The sequence below is a fragment of the Bufo gargarizans genome, chromosome 1, assembly GCF_014858855.1.
Source record: "Bufo gargarizans isolate SCDJY-AF-19 chromosome 1, ASM1485885v1, whole genome shotgun sequence".
NCBI classification, from domain to species: Eukaryota; Metazoa; Chordata; class Amphibia; order Anura; family Bufonidae; genus Bufo; species Bufo gargarizans.
The window spans coordinates 629289160-629314803 of NC_058080.1; the positions used below are offsets into that span (position 1 = coordinate 629289160).

General features: G+C 44.8%; 1 long non-coding RNA gene across 1 annotated transcript in view; it reads right to left on the bottom strand.

Annotated features, from left to right (window-relative positions):
* LOC122935483 overlaps positions 1-13925 on the bottom strand; it is a 129925-nt gene extending 116000 nt beyond the window's left edge. The window contains exon 1 of the long non-coding RNA XR_006388794.1: positions 13854-13925. This is a non-coding gene — a long non-coding RNA (uncharacterized LOC122935483). The remainder of the gene's footprint in view (positions 1-13853) is intronic.
* Positions 13926-25644: the final 11719 nt, after the last annotated feature.

The following is a 25644-nucleotide window of genomic DNA, read 5'->3' on the forward strand; positions in this document are numbered from 1 at the left end:
ACACCGAACCCAAACTTTTACTGAAGAGATATATATATTACAAGGGATCGCTTTTCTTTCAGGGGGTCGCAACCACATACTTCTTCACGGACACCAGGATTAAGGTCCAAACTTGTGATTTATTGTGGCACATTAACATAAACAAAAATAATTAAAATAAACACCTGCCCATCTAGGCACTACCTAATACATAAATGGTATCCCTGACTCACCTACAGAACACAGTTCACATGTGACATCAGTACTGGCTTTTCAGCCAAACAGTCTAGCAGCCTCCAGGCTGTAACTACACCATGCACAGTTACACCTTGGGAAGAGATTCTGCTACATAGCCTCGTGGCCCCTCAGCCCTGCTAGCTGAGACCACACAGAGCCTCTGTAGGCCTCTGTTCCAGGATCACACTCTTCCCCAGACTGACATACTGGGAGGTGCATTTTTCCAGCCTGATTATAGCAGGCCTCACCTGCGATCACCTCAGGTAGAAGGGAAGACCCGTCCTGAAAGGGTGTGGATATGCAGATCTCACTTCCTGTCCTATCTGCTAATCCAAATAAAATCCAGCCCAGAATTAATAAACAAAATTGTCTTACCCAGCTAAGGTACTTGGGTGGGATATACATGCCTTCCAGCACTGTTCCCATTACCACTATATATATATATATATATATATATATATATATATATATAGACATCTAAACACACATATACATATATACATAATATAATAAATACAAATATACACCTACACATGCATATTACACACAGAGATAAAAATAATTATAAAAATATGTGTATGAATAAGAATATAAGTGTGCATACAAACATATCAGTAGACTCATCTTGTTAAACCTCTAATTGCATTGCATTGCAATTAAAAAGTGTGTCCTAAAGTATATGTGGGGGCCCGACCAAGGTTAGAGATATATAGGATGGAGGACTGATGATCTGTGTGAAATATCTGTTGAGGGGGACCCTTTGAACAATAGATGGATTCCATAAGAATGATCAGTAGGATCAAAAATTTGTTAAATATATAGAGTAGAGATGAGCGAATTTCTCCAAAATTTGATTTGGCTAGTTTGCCAAATTTTCCCAAAAGATTCAATTCGGTCTGAATTTGTTTACGGTGAATCGCGTTAAAAACAGGTGTGGCTGCAGAGAGCCTGTATAGTGGTGTAGAACTCTGTGCCTTGCAGAAACACGCATAGGGAGTCTGCTGTGGTACTGAAACAATACTGTGAGTCAGTATGACACGCACATGACAGGCATTGCTCTTAGAATCACTGCACACTTCACTTATTTGGGCAGTTTCGGGGCCAAAACAGCGCACTCTTTTTACACTTTTGTCAGCTGATTCCACATAGATGTCTATAGAACCTGTTCTATTAAACACTTATACAAGTAGAGCCCCCCTAACAGAATGGAGAGGGTGTCAGCAGTAAGTTTGTGTTGACGTTGCTGATTATTTTTCCCTTCCTCTGATCCGTCACAACAATAACCCCCCAAAAAACGGATCCTGTCTGTTGAGCATCCTTCTTCACTCAGTCAACATTTGGTCTGTAATCCATCAGTATTGCTAAAGCCCAAAAAAACTAACAGGAGTGGATCCAAAACAGAGATGACACGTGAATGGAATATTTGCATGTCTTCTGTGTTTTGTACCCATTCCTGCTTTTGGCTACTAAATCATAAGCCAATTCTGATGTGACCATACAGGCCTTACAGCTGCTACACAGACAGGATCTGTTGTGCGTCTCATTTTTCCCTCCTTCTGACAGATGAGAAAAAGGGTCAAATAAATAATGATGTCAACAAGCCCAAAAAGGCAAAATAGTGGCCCAGTCATGAAGTGGGGAGGGTGGGAGAACAGCTCACAAAGGTCCAAAGAGTGGCCCAATAACATAGTGTTGAGTTAGCAGCAGCATGAGGATTTCTTAACTCATAGCGTTATCTTGAGACAAAAGCCATTGAAAAGCAATTGAAGGTGTTTGCTTAATGCATTTAGTTTAGATAACATGTCTCATAAATCATGAGTGTTAACTCTACTGCATCCGTATATTCGTTATAGCAAATATTCATCATTTTTTCCCATCTGAACACATGATTCCTCCCTGCTTATTGCTTGTGGGCCAATGAGCCATTGGCCCACAAGCAACTTAAGCAGGGAGGAATAATGACTTCAGATGGAAAAAAATGACGAATATTCTAAAAAAATTCTGAGTTTTCACGATCTCACAGGCAGTGCTCTATGTTTGTATGTCTGTGTCCTTCATGTGCCCTCTTGAGCGTAGTAGGAGTGAATCTTCTGCATACAGTTAATTACAGGGATGCTAGGCATAGGGTGTTCAGCCATCATCTGCGCTGAAGTAGGCATAGGATACTATAGGATAGGAGGAGTGGGTGATGGATCAGGGTTGCTACAAGGTTGAATTTATACATCACCTGTATGTGGACGTGGCCGTGTTGTACTCGCATTAATTGCCCCTATCCTAGAATGAGTGTATTGACTGATACATCTCATCACTACCTTTGATGTTTGATGACATCAATCAGATTCTAACACTTAAACCCTCAGCACCTTCACTAATGGTTTAGGAGGTTGTTATCGGGGTGTGCAACTAGCTGTACATTTCGGGTAGATATACACCTCCCAGGTACCACGCGGGTTCTTTTCACAGAATACCCAGGGTTGTGGTACTACAAATCAGGAGGGTGTCACAATTTGGGACCCCCAGCTATGTACCCGACACCAGTTATATACCTCCTTGGCTCTGAAAGGGTTAAGTTTATTTTGATTTATGTGAGTCACTCCTTTCCCCCTTTTTTTCACATTGTTTTATAGGCGTAAGACAATAAAGTATTACCTTTTAAATAGTTAATCATTTGACATTCTTTCAGGCAGTGATTTAATATGTTAGGACAATCAGAAAACCTTTCTGTCTCCCTAATGATATTGATCTAGGTGTGCAGGTCCACCCAAGCCATCCAACAGATCTGAAGTAACTTTGAGGCTTACTGGCTCTCAGTCAGATAAGAGCTGGTTTGGAATGTCTCATAGTGTACAAGGATGCCATTGTAAGGTATGCTGACTCAGCCTGTCATCTGTCTCATGGATAGATTGATGGCTTGCATATACCTGGCTTTTGGCATATAGCCTTTGTGTGGGTGTCTATTGTATGTCGTAGATAATAGGAGTCCAAGACGCATCCAGCAACCCTTTCTAACCTTTTTTTGCGAACCAAACACCTTCTCTTCTTCAGAACAGGGGGTGCCTGGTGTGATGCTCGGGACACCCATTGACTTTCATTGTATTAAATTTTAATCAAGCACCTGCAGTATTTGGCCGAGCATAGCGATTCTCGAGCCGAACAGCAGTTCAGTCGAGCATGCCGCTCAACACTAGCCAAAATATTTGCATCATTAGTGCCGATTAGCACAATCGTTAATGTTTTGGAGCACTCTAACTGCATATAAAGCCATTTTTAATGTTCCGCCATGCCAACCATTTTCTCCAGTCTCAGGAAACTTCTAGCAGCTTGGAAAATGTTTTAAAAGTGACCTACGACTGTATTTCACGCGCATTACGTGAATATTACATTACCGATTTTTCGCAATCAGGAAAATAATCGCGCATTCGTGAATATATGGCGAGTATTTACCCAAATATTCATGAATTATCGCAAATTTGAATATAGCCCCTGCCGCTCATCACTAGTGTTAAGGTGACAGCAGCATGATGAAGCCACAGAGTGGCCCAGTGACATAATGTTGATTTAGCAGCATCATGAGGATGCCACAGATTGGCAAGGTGACATAGTGTGGAGGTGGAAGCAGCAGCAGCATGAGGAGGCCACAGAGTGTCAAGGTGACATAATGTGGAGGTGGCAGCAGCAGCATGAGGAGGCCAAAGAGTGACCCAGTGACATAATCTTGATTTAGCAGCAGCATGAGGAGACCACAGAGTGGCAAGTTAACATAGTGTGGAGGTGGCAGCAGCATAAGGCGGACGCAGAGTGGCACAATGACAGAGTGTGGAGGTGGCAGCATAAGGAGACATGAGCGGTGAGGTGTTAGCAGCATCAGGAGACCACAGAATAACCCGGTGATGGATTGGGGAGGTGGGCGACAGTACCCACTGATGATGTTGGGTGTAAGAAGGAGCATTTGGCATCAGATGTGTGGCATCAGGTGGGTGGCAGCATCAGAATAGTAGCTGAGGCAGGTATCCAGAAGAAACCTGTCTCTTTTGTCAAGGTTTGGGTGAGGAAGCATGGATGATCTAATATGATACATTAGGCATTGGTGGATGAAAATCCTGGCTGATCCACGCCTGATTCATCTTGACAAAAGGTCAGTCTCCCCAAATTTTGGGCAGACAGGCGAGTGCTTCTTGGGGTAACTATGGCCCCTGCCACACTATACACCTGCTCTGATGCCACACTACTGACAGAGCAGGACAGCTTTTCCAGGGCAAACTTGGCCAGTTGCGGTCACAAATCCAGTTTGGGTGCCCAGTAGTCCAGCGGATCTTCAATGTGGGGTGGCAGGGTGCTGTCCACCACCTGCTGGTTCAGGTTCTGCTCCAGGTCTAGCTGCTGCTGCTGGTGAGTAGTTTCTTCACTAGGCAGGTGAAGAAAGCTGCTCATTAGCGACTCTACACTCAAGCTGCTGCTGATGGAGCTTGTACTGCTCCTACCCGCCCCCCCCCCCTACACACACAATGCCACAGCAGCCATGGCAGTGGAACGAGAGTGCAGAGGGCCCCCAGGGTCAGACCTGCGAGAGGATGGATGATAGCGCAGATAAGCAGCGGCCAACTGACTACATAGGATGTCTCTATAGTAGTTCAGTTTGTCCTCCATCTTAGCGGGTGTAAAAAAGACCCCCATTTTGGACAAGTAGCGAGGTTCCAACAAGGTGGAGAGCCAAAAGTCATCTTTCTGCCAAATGGTGACAATTTGGCTGTCACTACCCAAGCAAGTGATCATGCAGCGGGCCATTTGCGCAAGTGACTCAGAGGGACTCCCTGCCTCCATCTCCACTGCATACTGCCTTGGTGTGCCTGGGTCATCTGCCTTGTCTTCCTCATCTCCCTCTTGCTCTTCTGGCTGCTCCTGCTCCTCCTCTCCTGTCACCTGTGTAGAAAAACCACACATTTAGCCACACATTGCTTGTGCTCCAATGTCCCCCTTCCTCCTTCTCCTCCTCCTCCAGATCACCCCATTAAGAGGTGAGATGTAGGCACCATGTCTCTAGTCCCCTAACCAGACATATTTACCAGCATCTGTTCCAGGATATGAAGCAGTGGAATGACGTTGTTCATCACATAGTCCTGGCAACTGACAAATAACATGGCATTCTCAAAGGCCCCGAGCAAACAGCAGGTGTCACAAAGTTACACAGGGGAGTACTCCTGTCTGCTTGGATCAAAAATCAGAAGTTTATGGGCTTTCTCTGTTTGCATAGTCGGTCCAACATATGGAGGGTGGAATTCCAACCTGTGGAAACGTCGCATATCAGCCTATTTTGAGGGACCCCGTTCTGCTGCTGCAGGTCAAGGAGGGTGTTCTTGGCATTGTACGAGTGGCTGCAAGTGCATGCAAAGTTTCCTGGCCATTTTTAGGATGTCTTGCAGATGGGTGGAAGACTTTAGGAACCGCTTGACAACCAGATTGAACACATGCGCCATGCAGGGTGCATGGTTCTGCCCTCCTTGACGAAGCACCGACTCCATGTTGTTCCTGCTGTTAGTCACCATGGTTCCAATTTTGAGTTGTAGCGGAGAAAGCCAGGATTCGATTTCTTGATGAAGGACACTGAGCTGTTCCTACCCTGTGTGACTCCATTCACCCAGGCAAACGAGGTGTAGAACAGCGTGACACCGCCGTGCCCTGCACATGTGGTATACTGGAGGAGCACTGTGAATTGTCCCTGCAGTGGAGGCAGAGGACACGGTGGAGGATGAGGAGGCAGAGGCGGACATTGTCGCAGGACCAAAGGCATGAGTATGTGGAGGCTAAAGCGTCATCACCTGGCCAAGTTGCTGGTTTTGCTGGGCAGGAACCACATTTACCCAGTGGCCCGTAAAGGACATATATTGTCCTTGACCGTAGTTACAGCTCCACACGTTGGCGCTGCCTTGCACTTTGGCAGACACCAACAGGATCAAGGACTGGCCCACCTCCTGTTCTACATATTTGTGCAGGGCTGGTACTGCCTTTTTGGCAAAGAAATGACAGCTTTGCATTGTCCACCTCGGCTCTGCAAAATCCAACAATTCTCTGTACGGTGCAGCAGGACCGGTAGATGATGGGAAGGACAGACAGCTCCCTTCGGCTGAGGTGGTGGAACCTTGACTGCTTGAAATTGTGTGTGTGCCACTGGGTGATGCAGCAGTTGCTGCAGCAGCAGGCTGGACCACCACATTGGAGCCACGGTGATCCCAGGCCACTTTATGGTGACTCTGCATATGTTGACGAAGAGCAGTGGTGCCAACATTGGCACCCTGGCTACGCTTCACCTTCTGCCCACAGATTTGGCAAATGGCCATGTTCACCTCCTCCGGCAGCTTATCAAAAAAACTGCCACACCGCCGAGTAGGTTATCTTACCCCCAACACTCTTCACTGACTGACTGCTACCGCCACTGCTTCCGTGAACCTCTGCACCACTACTTTACGGGCAGGTAGGCTCCTGCGAAGTGGGTGGTCTACCCCGGGCACATTTGGCTCCTGACCTCCCACTGCTGCCACCCTGCTGACTACTAGCCATGCTACCGACTTGCTGACTACGCCACTGCCTCACGCACAAGCTGCCACCCTCTTCTCCTTATAATGATGAAGCCCCTTCGACACTCGGCTCCCAATTGCGATCGGCTACATCATTATCGAGTACTGTTTGCACGTCACTGATGTCCTCCTCAACGGTCTCTAAGCCAGGAGCCTGACCTCTCGCAACACCAGCTCCCACGCCACTCTCCTCATCACTACTTGCCCGCCTACTGAAGGAAGCGGCAGATGTCTCCTCCAGATCTTGGCTGGGCAGTAGCTGCTGACTGTCCTCTAGTAGCTTGTCCTCGCTGTATAGTGGAGCTGAGCCCACAGAATACAATACTTCTCTGGCTGAGGGCACAGAAAAGGACAGAGGCAGGTTGAGGACAGGTGAAGGCACAGGGTTTGCTCCCGGGCCATGCCAAATAAAGGTTGTGTCTAACGAATCCACCGACTCTTGGTTGGGGGTGTCTGATCTCACTTGGGACGAAGTGGATGACAGGGTCAACCATTCAAGAACTGCTGGATTGCTGGTCAAGACACGACCGCTAGCTGACACTAGGAGCTCAGGCCTCTAGAAGAGACCCCTGCTGCCAACCCCCCTTACTCTGCTGCAATCTGTGTCAGAAACATTTAGGCCTCTGCCCCCCCCCCCCCATACAGGGCCTGTCACTTCTCTATCTGACATACTGTTAGATCAAATAAATAAATAAAAAGGAAATTAATACACCGCTAAAAAAGGCTCTTACTTTAGCAAACAACTGTAAATAATACTTTTTTGCCACTAATACACAACAAAAAAGTCTTTAGAACATATAACTGCACCGCTGAATGGCAAACAATACATTTTTTTGCCACTAATACACGCCAAAAAGGGCTGTCATTTTTTCACTCCACCACACAACAGCTAATAAGCCCCTTTCCCCACTAATACAAGCCAAAAAAGACTTTTAGAACATATAACTGCACCACTGAATGGCAAATAATGCTTTTTTTGTCGCTAATACACACCAAAAAGGGCTGTACTTTTCTTACTTCACCACAAAATGGAAAAAAATACTGTTTTGCCACTAATACACCTAGAACATATAACTGCACTGCTGAACGGCAAATAATACTTTTTTTGTCACTAAAACACCCCAAAATGCGCCGTAATTTTCTCACTTCATCACACAATGGCTAATAAGCCATTTTTTGCCCACTTATACATGCCAAAAAATGCTTTAGAACATATATCTGCACCGCACAAGAGCTAATAAGACATATAAATATTTCCAAGTAATAAACCCTGTTAATGGCTGTATCACAGAGCAGTTGCACTTCAATAAAAAGAACGGTTTGCTGGAATTACAGAGGTATCATCTATTGCAAACCTGAAAGCAGCAGTATAAGAAAATTTGGATCCCCAGCCAGTGCAGCAAGATGTAATAGGATTGTTCCTATTAGCCAGACCCTGTTCTGCTTCAATACTGTGGAATAATTCCTCCCTATCCTTTCCCTATACTTCTAATGCTTTCCCTGAACTTCTATTCAGCAAATACAAGTTTTCAAGTTTTTCCTAGCCCTTTCTCTAGGGCCTATTGACGTCTCTCCCTGGAAAATGGCTAAATCCAAGATGGCTGAGGCTATTTATAGGACTGTGACATCACAGGACTGGCTGGCTGCTGATTGGCTACATGAATGACATTGTGGGTGATCCCTCATTCCCAGAGTTCTTTGCTCCATGTCCTATCACGTGCAGCAGCCATTTTAGGAAAAAATGTGATTCGTTACCACAAAGCGTGAAGAAATTCGGATTCGGTGCAAATCGAATTTTTCCTGAAATTCAGATTGAATTCCACTTCATCAACTTTGATTCGCTCATCTCTAATATAGAGCATATGTGTGTATAAGTGCATTTAGATACGAATAAATAGGTGATTAGTAGCGTATTCCTCTCAAATAGACTTAATTATATATTAATATATAAGCATATATGCAAATAAATGATTAAATAAATAAAAAATTCAAAAAAAATTCAGGCACACTTTTTAATTGCAATGCAATGCAATTAGAGGTTGAACGTGATAAGTCTACTGATATTTTTGTATACACACTCATTGTATATTCTTATTCATACACATATTTTTATAATTATTTTTATTCCCCCGTCCCTTTATATTTAATTCATCCATACCCCTCTAGTATTGCATCCTTTTATTCCATATTCATCCGAAATAAAATGATTATAATGTATTTTATGAAAATAACTACTACAGACATCATGGACATAATGAAAATGTTTTTAATTATAATGTTTAATCATGCAGATGTAAAATGTTTTATGTTACAACACAGCACCAGTGGGAGGTCCCACATGACTGGGACAGCCCACAGATGAGTTTTTTTTCTGTTTATAAACTCATGAGTGCACCCCATGTACCATAAATAATATCTCTAATCTGATGAGGGGAACTTAAGATTCCCTAAAACACATTGTTTTATCTTTCCATGTGCAAATTATTTAAAAATATAAATAAAAGAAAATTTTTGAACTCTCTAGACCATCTCTGCTGAGTTTTTGGTGCGCTGAAGCAGGCATTTGAACCTCCACTTTGTTGCCTTAAAGTCATACAGGTGCATGTCAATAAATTAGAATATCATGGAAAAGTTAATTTATTTCAGCAATTCAAGTCAAAAAGTAAAATTCATATATTATACAGATTCACTGCATACAGAGTGTTGTATTTCAAGTGCTTATTTATTTTAAATGTTGATGTTTATAGCTTACAGCTAATGAAAACCCAAAAGTTAGTATCTAAAAAAATTTGAATATTGTGAAAAGGTTCAATATTGTACAGTCAAGATGTCACACTCTAATCAGCTAATAAACATAAAACACATGCAAAGGTTTCCTAAGCATGTAGGTGGTTCCTCAGTCTGGTTCAGTATGCTACACAATCATGGGGAAGACTGCTGAGTCCGTAACAGTTGTCTATTAATAGAAAGTTAAGTGAAAGGAAAAAGTTTAGTAGAAAAAGGTGCACAAGTAACAGGCCATGTGAAGAAAAGGCCATTTAAGAATTTGGGGGAGAATCGCAAGGAGACGACTGCTGCTGGAGTCAGTGCTTCAAGAGCTGCAACAAACAGATGTATCGAGGACATGGGCTACAACTTTTGTATTCCTTGTCCCAAGCCACTCATGACCCAAATACATCATCAGAAGCATCATACCTGGGCTAAAGAGAAAGAAGCCTGGACTGTTGCTCAGTGATCCAAAGTCCTGTTTTCAGATGAAAGTAATTTTGCATCTTCCGTGTTAGCCCACTGTGTCATATCAAGCCCAAAGTCAGCGCAGCTGTCTACCAGGAAATTTTAGAGCAATTCATACTTCCCTCTGCTGACAAGCTTAATGGAGATGCTGATTTAATTTTCCAGCAATAATTTGCACCTGCCCACACTGCCAAAAGTACCAATACATGACTTAATAATCACGGTATTACCATGCTTGATTGGCCAGTAAATTCACCTGACCTAAAGCCCATACAGAATCTACGGGTTATTGTCAAAAGAAAGATTAGAAACACCAGACCCAACAATGCAGATGAGCTGAAGGCCACTGTCAAAGCACCTTAGCAGTGCCACAGGCTTATGGTCTCTATGTCATGCTATATTGATGCAGTACTTCATGCAACAGTAGCCTCAACTTGGTATTGAGTTCATATTTTGTACATACTTTATAGTAGGCTAACATTTCTGTATTAAAAACATATTTTTTTAAATGGTCTTATATACCGTATTTTTCGCTCTATAAGACACACTTGCCAGTGCGTCTTATGGGGCAAATGCTGCCATTTACACTGATACACCACCACAATGCTGCACAGGGCGGTTGGTGGTGTATCAGCGGGGAGGGAGGAGGGGCTGGGGGCCGGCATCTGGTGCTGTAATGGCAGTGGGGCCCGGTGCAGTCACTGTAATCTATTACACCGGGCCCCGCTATCTATAGTAATCATATCTAATGTGTAGGCAATGTCAAAGTATAGAAATCGTCTGAAATACAGCATGTAGCACTTACTAAACTCCCGTAGCAGGCAGGAGGCCGGGCGGCGGCAGCGTAACTCACTAGGTCATGCGCCTGTGCAGCCTGCTTCATTCATAAAGTGGGAGGAGCAGGCACGTGACATAGTGAGTTACGCTGCCGTCTGGCCTCCTGCCTGCTACAGGAGTTTAGTAAGTGCTACATGCTGGATTTCAGACCATTTCTATACTTGCCTACATGTTAGATATGATTACTACAGTGAGTGGGGCCCGATAAAATAGAATACAGTGACTGCACCGGGCCCCGCTGCCATTACAGAACCAGATGCCAGCCCCCAGCCCCTATTTTGGGAGTCATTCACTACATGGGGGGGGGGGGGGATCTGTAGATGACACATAGCATAAGATGCTATATATGTGTCATCCACAGATTCCCCTATAGCAGTGTCATGTCATCCACAGATGCCCCCTTAACAGTGCCATCCACAGATTTATCCCATAACAGTGTCTTACACAGATCCCCCATAATAGTGTCATCCACAGACCACCATTAGTTTCAAACCCACCAAAAGCACACCATTAGGTTCAATTCTTTTTTCTTATTTTCCTCCTCAAAAGCCTCGGTGCGTCTTATGGGCCAAAATACAAATTGGTTGGTATTAAAAAGCAGGAAGTGCTCAACCCCATATGCAGTGGTGCATCTATACCGGGGGGGGGGGGGGCAGATCCTGCACTTGTGGTCCGCTGCTAGTGGCAATCCCCAGCAAAAATGCATACAATGAAGGATGCCTGCAGCAGACCACAAGTAACACAATGAACATCCTACACAGGATAGCAAATGTGTGGCTGTGATAAACAGTCTTATGGGCCGGTGCGTCTTATAGGGCGAAAAATACGGTAATAATGACTTTGGGTTTTCATTAGCCATCAGCCATAATCATCAACATTAAAAGAAATAAACTCTTGAAATAGATCACTCTGTGTGTAATAAATCTATAAAATATATGAACTTCACTTTTTGAATTGAATTACTGAAATAAATTATATTTTCAATAATATTCAAAAAAATGTAAGATGCAACTGTAAACCACATTGAAAAGTAGCATCTCCAAAGTGTTTCAGAAATGTCACAAAACATCACAAGTCATGGCAACTGTGACATTTTTAGACCAAAACCAGACAGTTTGATAAATGACCCACTTAGACTATAATGCACAACCTCTTTACCCTACACTTTTCTTCTGTACTCCTCATTCATTATCAAAGTTTAAAAGAATTTACAGTAAAAGTCAAACTTCTGTACCTATCATTTACTGAGCACACTGTGTGGTCAGAACAATGGTCATAGGAAGAGAGTTAGGTTTTTCTTACTATGGCCAGGGCAAACAGCAGGCAAATTGACTTGGACAAATAAAAACATCAGTTCAGGAATATAGAGAAAATCAAAGACCATCTTAGTAGACCACTGTAAGTAATGAAACTTCCTTGATTAGGCACATAAAGGAAGGGGGCTTACAAAGTCTGTGGAAGTTCGGCATAGGCTGGAGCAGAAATATTAGAGCTCTTTAAGAAACAAAAAACAACATATGCAAATGACAGATCACCAGAGGTGCCAACAGTAGAGAAATGGAGGACAAGCAGGATAGTGAGAAGAGGAGACAGGAAGCAAAGAATGGGTTTGTTACGGCATACAAGGGAATGCTCCAAACTCCAGAACGGAACCTCACGAATAGCTTCTAGCAGAAGAATAGGAAACGCACCCAAGCGGCTTACAATTCTAGCAATCAGTCTCTAACAGCATACAGTGAATCCCCCCAAGAATGAGACAAGGCTCTGTGTTGAGGGTAAAGAAGTGGACATCCAGAGCTGTGTGTTTATTGTTCTTATATAACATTGTTACACATTAGTACCACCCACAGGGTTTTGTAAGACAACCAATAACCACGTACAATACACTCAGACACTCCCACACAAAATCCTCCCCTCTGCCTGTCATACAATTACCTTACACAATGGGTTAATGTAATCATCACAGGCAGGGGAATACACAGCTTACACAATGTCTTCTGTCCTGGAGACAACCGAGGAGTAATTCAATTATCTCCTAGGACAAAGGGAAATCGCCAATACACACGTGGAGACAAGAGGACAGAAGTCACTATTCAAATATGCAATGTCCAAACCATTATAGTAAACATAGACATTTATCATATCCCCAGATGGCTTGGATCTGAGCGCTCAATATATCCAAACAGCGCTCAGATGCCACAAACAGTCAAATCACCATGGGGTTTAAGTTTAGCATGGGCATATGAGAGGGTGAGCATTACTCACTACATCAGAAACTTCTATGAGGTTTTTCTGACACAGTTTAGCATTCAGCTTTATTGCTGAGTGGGTAAGGTCCTTTCCTTTAACATACAAGGTTGGGAGTTTGAATCCTGGCAGAAACATTTCAGAAATAGAGATTAAATGTATTTATTTTATATATATTTTTATAATTATAAAAAATGTATGGCACAAAATAAATGTGTAATTATTACTAATATATATATATATATATATATATATATATATATATATATATAAAGGAATGTGGGCAGCACCACTGTCTGTGTAGTATACTCGGAGTGCCAGCGGCTGAGTAGACGATCCACCTCCAACGATATAAAATAAAAGAATTCCGCAGCACATCCACGTAGTAAAGAAAATTAAAAAAACTTTATTCACCAAGCATGCGACGTTTCAATCCTCTCAATGGGATTTTCCTCAAGCAGTGACATAGTGGGCAGTGCTCTATGCCTATTTAAGCACAATCTCATAATTGAACAATCCATAGTTAAATTACATTCATTACTAGTAATATATATAAAAAATCATAATACAAGCAGTGTCAATAGTATGTTAATACAATCAAATCCTATCACAGATTTATGTGCAGTGATACAGTGTACATAGTACCCCTAACCTATCTAATATACAATATACAAAGACAATACTTTAATAACGATCATAATTGATTCAGGTGTCGATCATATAAATAACTAAAATGTGCAGGTGTACCTTCAATAGAATGATGAACAACATTGTAGAGACGTACGGAGGGGTCAGTACTCGTGGATGCCGGCGTCTCAGGCATACCATTGCGCATGTCTGGAGGACCTTCCTGGGACTTCTAATCACCTGATCTCTCATCTCAGACATGCATTACACTGCGCATGTCTAAGGACCTTCAGGAATGTAGACACTCCCCCGGTCATGTGTTAGAGTATATCACATGATCGGAATAGACAACCAGGAACTCCAAGTGTTCGATAATGATACAGGCATATGTGTAACTCTGTTCATATGTTAATATAGATGTTAAAGATGTGAATATATAAACATATAAACAATGCACACATTAAGTTCCTAGGCCGCACTGTCTATATTAAAGATATATAGCCATCCCAAAAAAGATTTTTTTGGGGGGGATCAAGAATACAGGCATAAGAAAAAATATACCAGCAATGCGACTTGGCAGAGACTAATCGCACTCCACATTGTGTCGACTCACCCGGAAAGAAACATATATGAGCTAATGATCTCTCAGGGAGAAATACGTGACCCTATATAACTGGAAGTACCATTATTATATGCGGAGAGGCTTTATGTGATAAGCGAGAATTTCCCGCTTCTCCAATGCAATCTTAAATTCAGTATAGTAATTATTCAGTGGTCCCCTAGTCTAATCGAGGAGTTCAGTACATGTGACTAATGTTGTCATCATACAGTCACAAGCTGAGTTACCCCCCTGTTTGTTGGATACCATTCCTGGAATTCCAACATGACAGATCGGGATCATCCTCTAGATTACGGGGTACACTATCTATATCCACTATCTATATCCGTAAAAATTGTCACTTCTCTCCCCGAGATCAGTCACTCAAAAGGTCAATCCATATGTGAATCTAAACTTGTGGATGTATCGATCAGATAACCCCAAGTCACATAGCTCCTTCACATATACCCATATGCATTTATATAGATCCAAAGGAACGCATAACTGGACAAAGCAGCCAAGGAAATAATCGATCAATTTGTAAGGATAACCTGTTTATATATTAGATCAAATCATAAGTCGTGCCACGTGCAAAGCATGTTCACGTGTCTTGCTGTGCTCAGAGCACAACTCTATAAGTGTTTGTAAACAAAATTTGTTCTTGAAAACAGGGAAAATAAAAAAATCTGTATACATGAGTCCCATGATAGTCCAATGAGTAGACCTTCCATCGTTCGTCCCTACTGTAAATGCGCATAGTGTTCACCATAGTCCTGAGGGTAATAAAAACAATATGTAAAACATAAGATCTCCCTGTTCAATGAGCAGGGGGCACAACCACATATTATTCCATTCAAGAGCAGACAAGCAGAATCATGGGTGCAATCACCTAGGACAATGACCAGGGCCTATAGTCCACATTTAATCCCTGTGGTCTTACTGTATTGAGTTTAGCAATCCATCGCATCTCACATTTTTTGAGAAGAGCATGTCTATCCCCACCCCTCCGTGGAGTAGGAATATGATCAACTAACATGGCTATATATCTTTAATATAGACAGTGCGGCCTAGGAACTTAATGTGTGCATTGTTTATATGTTTATATATTCACATCTTTAACATCTATATTAACTAGGGATGAGCGAACTCGAACTGTATAGTTCGGGTTCGTACCGAATTTTGGGGTGTCCGTGACACGGACCCGAACCCGGACATTTTCGTAAAAGTCCGGGTTCGGGTTCGGTGTTCGTCGCTTTCTTGGCGCTTTTGTGACGCTTTCTTGGCGCTTTTTGAAAGGCTGCAAAGCAGCCAATCAACAAGCGTCATACTACTTGCCCCAAGAGGCCATCACAGCCATGCCTACTATTGGCATGGCTGTGATTGGCCAGAGCACCATGTGACCCAGCCTCTATTTAAGCTGGAGTCACATAGCGCCGCCCGTCACTCTGCTCTGATTAGCGTAGGGAGAGGTTGCGGCTGCGACAGTAGGGCGAGATTAGGCAGATTAACTCCTCCAAAGGACTTGATTAACTGATCGATCTGCAGCTGTGGATCATTGAGCTGCTGATCCTCAATTGCTCACTGTTTTTAGGCTGCCCAGACCGTTTGTCAGTCACATTTTTCTGGGGTGATCGGCGGCCATTTTGTGTCTTGTGGTGCGCCAGCACAAGCTGCGACCAAGTGCATTTAACCCTCAATGGTGTGGTTGTTTTTTGGCTAAAGCCTACATCAGGGTGAAGCTGTCACACCAAGTGCATTTAACCAGCAATAGTCTGTTCATTTTTTGGCCATATACAAAATCAGGGGCAAGCTGCGCCTGTCACCAAGTGCATTTAACCCTCAATGGTGTGGTTGTTTTTTGGCTAAAGCCTACATCAGGGTGAAGCTGTCACACCAAGTGCATTTAACCAGCAATAGTCTGTTCATTTTTTGGCCATATACAAAATCAGGGGCAAGCTGCGCCTGTCACCAAGTGCATTTAACCCTCAATGGTGTGGTTGTTTTTTGGCTAAAGCCTACATCAGGGTGAAGCTGTCACACCAAGTGCATTTAACCAGCAATAGTCTGTTCATTTTTTGGCCATATACAAAATCAGGGGCAAGCTGCGCCTGTCACCAAGTGCATTTAACCCTCAATGGTGTGGTTGTTTTCTGGCTAAAGCCTACATCAGGGTGAAGCTGTCACACCAAGTGCATTTAACCAGCAATAGTCTGTTTATTTTTTGGCCATATACTACATCAGGGGCAAGCTGCGCCCGTCACCAAGTGCATTTAACCCTCAGTAGTGTGGTTGGTCAAGCTGTGACACCAAGTGCATTTAACCAGCAATAGTCTGTTCATTTTTTGGCCATATACTACATCAGGGGCAAGCTGCGCCCGTCACCAAGTGCATTTAACCAGCAATAGTGTGGTTATTTTTTGGCCATATCCCAGTCTAATTCTGTCACTAAATCCATACCGGTCACCCAGCGCCTAAATACTAGGCCTCAAATTTATATCCCGCTAAATCTCTCGTTACCGCTGTCCTGTTGTAGCTGGGAAAGTTATTTAGTGTCCGTCAAAGCACATTTTTTGTTCTGGGTTGAAGTACAATTCCCAATTTAGCAATTTCATAATTTAGTGGTTTCTGCTATATCAGAGCTATTTGAAATCTATCCCTAAAAGGGTATATAATATTCAAGGTGCACATTGGGTCATTCAGAATAACTTCACACACACCCGCTACTGTGTATTTTCAAGTCTAATTCTGTCACTAAACCCATACCTGTCACCCAGCGCCTAAATACTAGGCCTCAAATTTATATCCTGCTAAATCTCTCGTTACCGCTGTCCTGTTGTAGCTGGGAAAGTTATTTAGTGTCCGTCAAAGCACATTTTTTGTTCTGGGTTGAAGTACAATTCCCAATTTAGCAATTTCATAATTTAGTGGTTTCTGCTATATCAGAGCTATTTGAAATCTATCCCTAAAAGGGTATATAATATTCAAGGTGCACATTGGGTCATTCAGAATAACTTCACACACACCCGCTACTGTGTATTTTCAAGTCTAATTCTGTCACTAAACCCATACCTGTCACCCAGCGCCTAAATACTAGGCCTCAAATTTATATCCTGCTAAATCTCTCGTTACCGCTGTCCTGTTGTAGCTGGGAAAGTTATTTAGTGTCCGTCAAAGCACATTTTTTGTTCTGGGTTGAAATACAATTCCCAATTTAGCAATTTCATAATTTAGTGGTTTCTGCTATATCAGAGCTATTTGAAATCTATCCCTAAAAGGGTAGATCATATTGAAGGTGCACATAGGGTCATTCAGAATAACTTCACACACACCCGCTACTGTGTATTTCCAAGTCTAATTCTGTCACTAAACCCATACCTGTCACCCAGCGCCTAAATACTAGGCCTCAAATTTATATCCCGCTAAATCTCTCGTTACCGCTGTCCTGTTGTAGCTGGGAAAGTTATTTAGTGTCCGTCAAAGCACATTTTTTGTTCTGGGTTGAAGTACAATTCCCAATTTAGCAATTTCATAATTTAGTGGTTTCTGCTATATCAGAGCTATTTGAAATCTATCCCTAAAAGGGTATATAATATTCAAGGTGCACATTGGGTCATTCAGAATAACTTCACACACACCCGCTACTGTGTATTTCCAAGTCTAATTCTGTCACTAAACCCATACCTGTCACCCAGCGCCTAAATACTAGGCCTCAAATTTATATCCTGCTAAATCTCTCGTTACCGCTGTACTGTTGTTGCTTGGAAAGATATTTAGTGTCCGTCAAAGCACATTTTTTGTTCTGGGTTGAAGTACAATTCCCAATTTAGCAATTTCATAATTTAGTGGTTTCTGCTATATCAGAGCTATTTGAAATCTATCCCTAAAAGGGTATATAATATTCAAGGTGCACATTGGGTCATTCAGAATAACTTCACACACACCCGCTACTGTGTATTTTCAAGTCTAATTCTGTCACTAAACCCATACCTGTCACCCAGCGCCTAAATACTAGGCCTCAAATTTATATCCTGCTAAATCTCTCGTTACCGCTGTCCTGTTGTAGCTGGGAAAGTTATTTAGTGTCCGTCAAAGCACATTTTTTGTTCTGGGTTGAAATACAATTCCCAATTTAGCAATTTCATAATTTAGTGGTTTCTGCTATATCAGAGCTATTTGAAATCTATCCCTAAAAGGGTAGATCATATTGAAGGTGCACATAGGGTCATTCAGAATAACTTCACACACACCCGCTACTGTGTATTTCCAAGTCTAATTCTGTCACTAAACCCATACCTGTCACCCAGCGCCTAAATACTAGGCCTCAAATTTATATCCCGCTAAATCTCTCGTTACCGCTGTCCTGTTGTAGCTGGGAAAGTTATTTAGTGTCCGTCAAAGCACATTTTTTGTTCTGGGTTGAAGTACAATTCCCAATTTAGCAATTTCATAATTTAGTGGTTTCTGCTATATCAGAGCTATTTGAAATCTATCCCTAAAAGGGTATATAATATTCAAGGTGCACATTGGGTCATTCAGAATAACTTCACACACACCCGCTACTGTGTATTTCCAAGTCTAATTCTGTCACTAAACCCATACCTGTCACCCAGCGCCTAAATACTAGGCCTCAAATTTATATCCTGCTAAATCTCTCGTTACCGCTGTACTGTTGTTGCTGGGAAAGATATTTAGTGTCCGTCAAAGCACATTTTTTGTTCTGGGTTGAAGTACAATTCCCAATTTAGCAATTTCATAATTTAGTGGTTTCTGCTATATCAGAGCTATTTGAAATCTATCCCTAAAAGGGTATATAATATTCAAGGTGCACATTGGGTCATTCAGAATAACTTCACACACACCCGCTACTGTGTATTTCCAAGTCTAATTCTGTCACTAAACCCATACCTGTCACCCAGCGCCTAAATACTAGGCCTCAAATTTATATCCTGCTAAATCTCTCGTTACCGCTGTACTGTTGTTGCTGGGCAAGATATTTAGTGTCCGTCAAAGCACATTTTTTGTTCTGGGTTGAAATACAATTCCCAATTTAGCAATTTCATAATTTAGTGGTTTCTGCTATATCAGAGCTATTTGAAATCTATCCCTAAAAGGGTATATAATATTCAAGGTGCACATTGGGTCATTCAGAATAACTTCACACACACCCGCTACTGTGTATTTCCAAGTCTAATTCTGTCACTAAACCCATACCTGTCACCCAGCGCCTAAATACTAGGCCTCAAATTTATATCCTGCTAAATCTCTCGTTACCGCTGTACTGTTGTTGCTGGGCAAGATATTTAGTGTCCGTCAAAGCACATTTTTTGTTCTGGGTTGAAATACAATTCCCAATTTAGCAATTTCATAATTTAGTGGTTCCTGCTATATCAGAGCTATTTGAAATCTATCCCAAAAAGGGTATATAATATTCAAGGTGCACATAGGGTCATTCAGAATAACTTCACACACACGCTTCTGTGCATTTCCAAGTCTAATTCTGTCACTAAATCCATACCGGTCACCCAGCGCCTAAATACTAGGCCTCAAATTTATATCCCGCTGAATTTGAATACAATACATTGGGCCAAATAATATATTTGTTGTTGTGGTGAACCATAACAATGAGAAAAACATCTAGTAAGGGACGCGGACGTGGACATGGTCGTGGTGGTGTTAGTGGACCCTCTGGTGCTGGGAGAGGACGTGGCCGTTCTGCCACATCCACACGTCCTAGTGTACCAACTACCTCAGGTCCCAGTAGCCGCCAGAATTTACAGCGATATATGGTGGGGCCCAATGCCGTTCTAAGGATGGTAAGGCCTGAGCAGGTACAGGCATTAGTCAATTGGGTGGCCGACAGTGGATCCAGCACGTTCACATTATCTCCCACCCAGTCTTCTGCAGAAAGCGCACAGATGGCGCCTGAAAACCAACCCCATCAGTCTGTCACATCACCCCCATGCATACCAGGGAAACTGTCTCAGCCTCAAGTTATGCAGCAGTCTCTTATGCTGTTTGAAGACTCCGCTGGCAGGGTTTCCCAAGGGCATCCACCTAGCCCTTCCCCAGCGGTGAAAGACATAGAATGCACTGACGCACAACCACTTATGTTTCCTGATGATGAGGACATGGGAATACCACCTCAGCATGTCTCTGATGATGACGAAACACAGGTGCCAACTGCTGCGTCTTTCTGCAGTGTGCAGACTGAACAGGAGGTCAGGGATCAAGACTGGGTGGAAGACGATGCAGGGGACGATGAGGTCCTAGACCCCACATGGAATGAAGGTCGTGCCACTGACTTTCACAGTTCGGAGGAAGAGGCAGTGGTGAGACCGAGCCAACAGCGTAGCAAAAGAGGGAGCAGTGGGCAAAAGCAGAACACCCGCCGCCAAGAGACTCCGCCTGCTACTGACCGCCGCCATCTGGGACCGAGCACCCCAAAGGCAGCTTCAAGGAGTTCCCTGGCATGGCACTTCTTCAAACAATGTGCTGACGACAAGACCCGAGTGGTTTGCACGCTGTGCCATCAGAGCCTGAAGCGAGGCATTAACGTTCTGAACCTGAGCACAACCTGCATGACCAGGCACCTGCATGCAAAGCATGAACTGCAGTGGAGTAAACACCTTAAAACCAAGGAAGTCACTCAGGCTCCCCCTGCTACCTCTTCTGCTGCTGCCGCCTCGGCCTATTCTGCTGCTGCCGCCTCGGCCTCTTCCTCCGCCTCTGGAGGAACGTTGGCACCTGCCGCCCAGCAAACAGGGGATGTACCACCAACACCACCACCACCACCTCCGTCACCAAGCGTCTCAACCATGTCACACGCCAGCGTTCAGCTCTCCATCTCACAAACATTTGATAGAAAGCGTAAATTCCCACCTAGCCACCCTCGATCCCTGGCCCTGAATGCCAGCATTTCTAAACTACTGGCCTATGAAATGCTGTCATTTAGGCTGGTGGACACAGACAGCTTCAAACAGCTCATGTCGCTTGCTGTCCCACAGTATGTTGTTCCCAGCCGGCACTACTTCTCCAAGAGAGCCGTGCCTTCCCTGCACAACCAAGTATCCGATAAAATCAAGTGTGCACTGCGCAACGCCATCTGTAGCAAGGTCCACCTAACCACAGATACGTGGACCAGTAAGCACGGCCAGGGACGCTATATCTCCCTAACTGCACACTGGGTAAATGTAGTGGCAGCTGGGCCCCAGGCGGAGAGCTGTTTGGCGCACGTCCTTCCGCCGCCAAGGATCGCAGGGCAACATTCTTTGCCTCCTGTTGCCACCTCCTCCTTCTCGGCTTCCTCCTCCTCTTCTTCCACCTGCTCATCCAGTCAGCCACACACCTTCACCACCAACTTCAGCACAGCCCGGGGTAAACGTCAGCAGGCCATTCTGAAACTCATATGTTTGGGGGACAGGCCCCACACCGCACAGGAGTTGTGGCGGGGTATTGAACAACAGACCGACGAGTGGTTGCTGCCGGTGAGCCTCAAGCCCGGCCTGGTGGTGTGTGATAATGGGCGAAATCTCGTTGCAGCTCTGGGACTAGCCAATTTGACGCACATCCCTTGCTTGGCGCATGTGCTGAATTTGGTGGTGCAGAAGTTCATTCACAACTACCCCGACATGTCAGAGCTGCTGCATAAAGTGCGGGCCGTCTGTTCGCGCTTCCGGCGTTCACATCCTGCCGCTGCTCGCCTGTCTGCGCTACAGCGTAACTTCGGCCTTCCCGCTCACCGCCTCATATGCGACGTGCCCACCAGGTGGAACTCCACCTTGCACATGCTGGACAGACTGTGCGAGCAGCAGCAGGCCATAGTGGAGTTTCAGCTGCAGCACGCACGGGTCAGTCGCACTACAGAACAGCACCACTTCACCACCAATGACTGGGCCTCCATGCGAGACCTGTGTGCCCTGTTGCGCTGTTTCGAGTACTCCACCAACATGGCCAGTGGCGATGACACCGTTATCAGCGTTACAATACCACTTCTATGTCTCCTTGAGAAAACACTTAGGGCGATGATGGAAGAGGAGGTGGCCCAGGAGGAGGAGGAGGAGGAGGAGGAAGAGGGGTCATTTTTAGCACTTTCAGGCCAGTCTCTTCGAAGTGACTCAGAGGGAGGTTTTTGGCAACAGCAGAGGCCAGGTACAAATGTGGCCAGCCAGGGCCCACTACTGGAGGACGAGGAGGACGAGGATGAGGAGGAGGTGGAGGAGGATGAGGATGAAGCATGGTCACAGCGGGGTGGCACCCAACGCAGCTCGGGTCCATCACTGGTGCGTGGCTGGGGGGAAAGGCAGGACGATGACGATACGCCTCCCACAGAGGACAGCTTGTCCTTACCCCTGGGCAGCCTGGCACACATGAGCGACTACATGCTGCAGTGCCTGCGCAACGACAGCAGAGTTGCCCACATTTTAACCTGTGCGGACTACTGGGTTGCCACCCTGCTGGATCCACGCTACAAAGACAATGTGCCCACCTTACTTCCTGCACTGGAGCGTGATAGGAAGATGCGCGAGTACAAGCGCACGTTGGTAGACGCGCTACTGAGAGCATTCCCAAATGTCACAGGGGAACAAGTGGAAGCCCAAGGCCAAGGCAGAGGAGGAGCAAGAGGTCGCCAAGGCAGCTGTGTCACGGCCAGCTCCTCTGAGGGCAGGGTTAGCATGGCAGAGATGTGGAAAACTTTTGTCAACACGCCACAGCTAACTGCACCACCACCTGATACGCAACGTGTTAGCAGGAGGCAACATTTCACTAACATGGTGGAACAGTACGTGTGCACACCCCTCCACGTACTGACTGATGGTTCGGCCCCATTCAACTTCTGGGTCTCTAAATTGTCCACGTGGCCAGAGCTAGCCTTTTATGCCTTGGAGGTGCTGGCCTGCCCGGCAGCCAGCGTTTTGTCTGAACGTGTATTCAGCACGGCAGGGGGCGTCATTACAGACAAACGCAGCCGCCTGTCTACAGCCAATGTGGACAAGCTGACGTTCATAAAAATGAACCAGGCATGGATCCCACAGGACCTGTCCGTCCCTTGTCCAGATTAGACATTAACTACCTCCCCATAACCATATATTATTGGACTCCAGGGCACTTCCTCATTCAATCCTATTTTTATTTTCATTTTACCATTATATTGCAAGGCTACCCAAAGTTGAATGAACCTCTCCTCTGCCTGTGTGCTAGGCCTAAATATATGCCAATGGATTGTTGCAGTGGTGGCTGACGTGAAGCCTCATTCTCTGCTATGACATGCAGACTGATTCTCTGGTGACATGAAGCCAGATTGTCTGTTACGGGACCTCTCTCCTCTGCCTGGGTGCTGGGCCTGAATTTATGACAATGGACTGTTGCAGTGGTGGCTGACGTGAAGCCTGATTCTCTGCTATGACATGCAGACTGATTCTCTGCTGACATGAAGCCAGATCCTCTGTTGCGGGACCTCTCTCCTCTGCCTGGGTGCTGGGCCTAAATTTATGAAAATGGACTGTTGCAGTGGTGGGTGACGTGAAGCCTCATTCTCTGCTATGACATGCAGACTGATTCTCTGCTGACATGAAGCCAGATTGTCTGTTACGGGACCTCTCTCCTCTGCCTGGGTGCTGGGCCTAAATATCTGACAATGGACTGTTGCATTGGTGGCTGACGTGAAGCCTGATTCTCTGCTATGATATGAAGACTGATTCTCTGCTGACATGAAGCCAGATTGTCTGTTACGGGACCTCTCTCCTCTGCCTGTGTGCTAGGCCTAAATATATGCCAATGGATTGTTGCAGTGGTGGCTGACGTGAAGCCTGATTCTCTGCTATGACATGCAGACTAATTCTCTGCTGACATGAAGCCAGATTGTCTGTTACGGGACCTCTCTCCTCTGCCTGGGTGCTGGGCCTAAATTTATGACAATGGACTGTTGCAGTGGTGGCTGACGTGAAGCCTGATTCTCTGCTATGACATGCAGACTGATTCTCTGCTGACATGAAGCCAGATCCTCTGTTACGGGACCTCTCTCCTCTGCCTGGGTGCTGGGCCTAAATTTATGAAAATGGACTGTTGCAGTGGTGGGTGACGTGAAGCCTCATTCTCTGCTATGACATGCAGACTGATTCTCTGCTGACATGAAGCCAGATTGTCTGTTACGGGACCTCTCTCCTCTGCCTGGGTGCTGGGCCTGAATTTATGACAATGGACTGTTGCAGTGGTGGCTGACGTGAAGCCTGATTCTCTGCTATGACATGCAGACTAATTCTCTGCTGACATGAAGCCAGATTGTCTGTTACGGGACCTCTCTCCTCTGCCTGGGTGCTGGGCCTAAATTTATGAAAATGGACTCTTACAGTGGTGGGTGACGTGAAGCCTGATTCTCTGCTATGACATGAAGACTGATTCTCTGCTGACATGAAGCCAGATCCTCTGTTACGGGACCTCTCTCCTCTGCCTGGGTGCTGGGCCTAAATATCTGACAATGGACTGTTGCATTGGTGGCTGACGTGAAGCCTGATTCTCTGCTATGATATGAAGACTGATTCTCTGCTGACATGAAGCCAGATTGTCTGTTACGGGACCTCTCTCCTCTGCCTGTGTGCTAGGCCTAAATATATGCCAATGGATTGTTGCAGTGGTGGCTGACGTGAAGCCTGATTCTCTGCTATGACATGCAGACTGATTCTCTGGTGACATGAAGCCAGATCCTCTGTTACGGGACCTCTCTCCTCTGCCTGGGTGCTGGGCCTAAATTTATGAAAATGGACTGTTGCAGTGGTGGGTGACGTGAAGCCTGATTCTCTGCTATGACATGCAGACTGATTCTCTGGTGACATGAAGCCAGATCCTCTGTTACGGGACCTCTCTCCTCTGCCTGGGTGCTGGGCCTAAATTTATGAAAATGGACTGTTGCAGTGGTGGGTGACGTGAAGCCTCATTCTCTGCTATGACATGCAGACTGATTCTCTGCTGACATGAAGCCAGATCGTCTGTTACGGGACCTCTCTCCTCTGCCTGGGTGCTGGGCCTAAATTTATGAAAATGGACTCTTACAGTGGTGGGTGACGTGAAGCCTGATTCTCTGCTATGACATGAAGACTGATTCTCTGCTGACATGAAGCCAGATCCTCTGTTACGGGACCTCTCTCCTCTGCCTGGGTGCTGGGCCTAAATATCTGACAATGGACTGTTGCATTGGTGGCTGACGTGAAGCCTGATTCTCTGCTATGATATGAAGACTGATTCTCTGCTGACATGAAGCCAGATTGTCTGTTACGGGACCTCTCTCCTCTGCCTGTGTGCTAGGCCTAAATATATGCC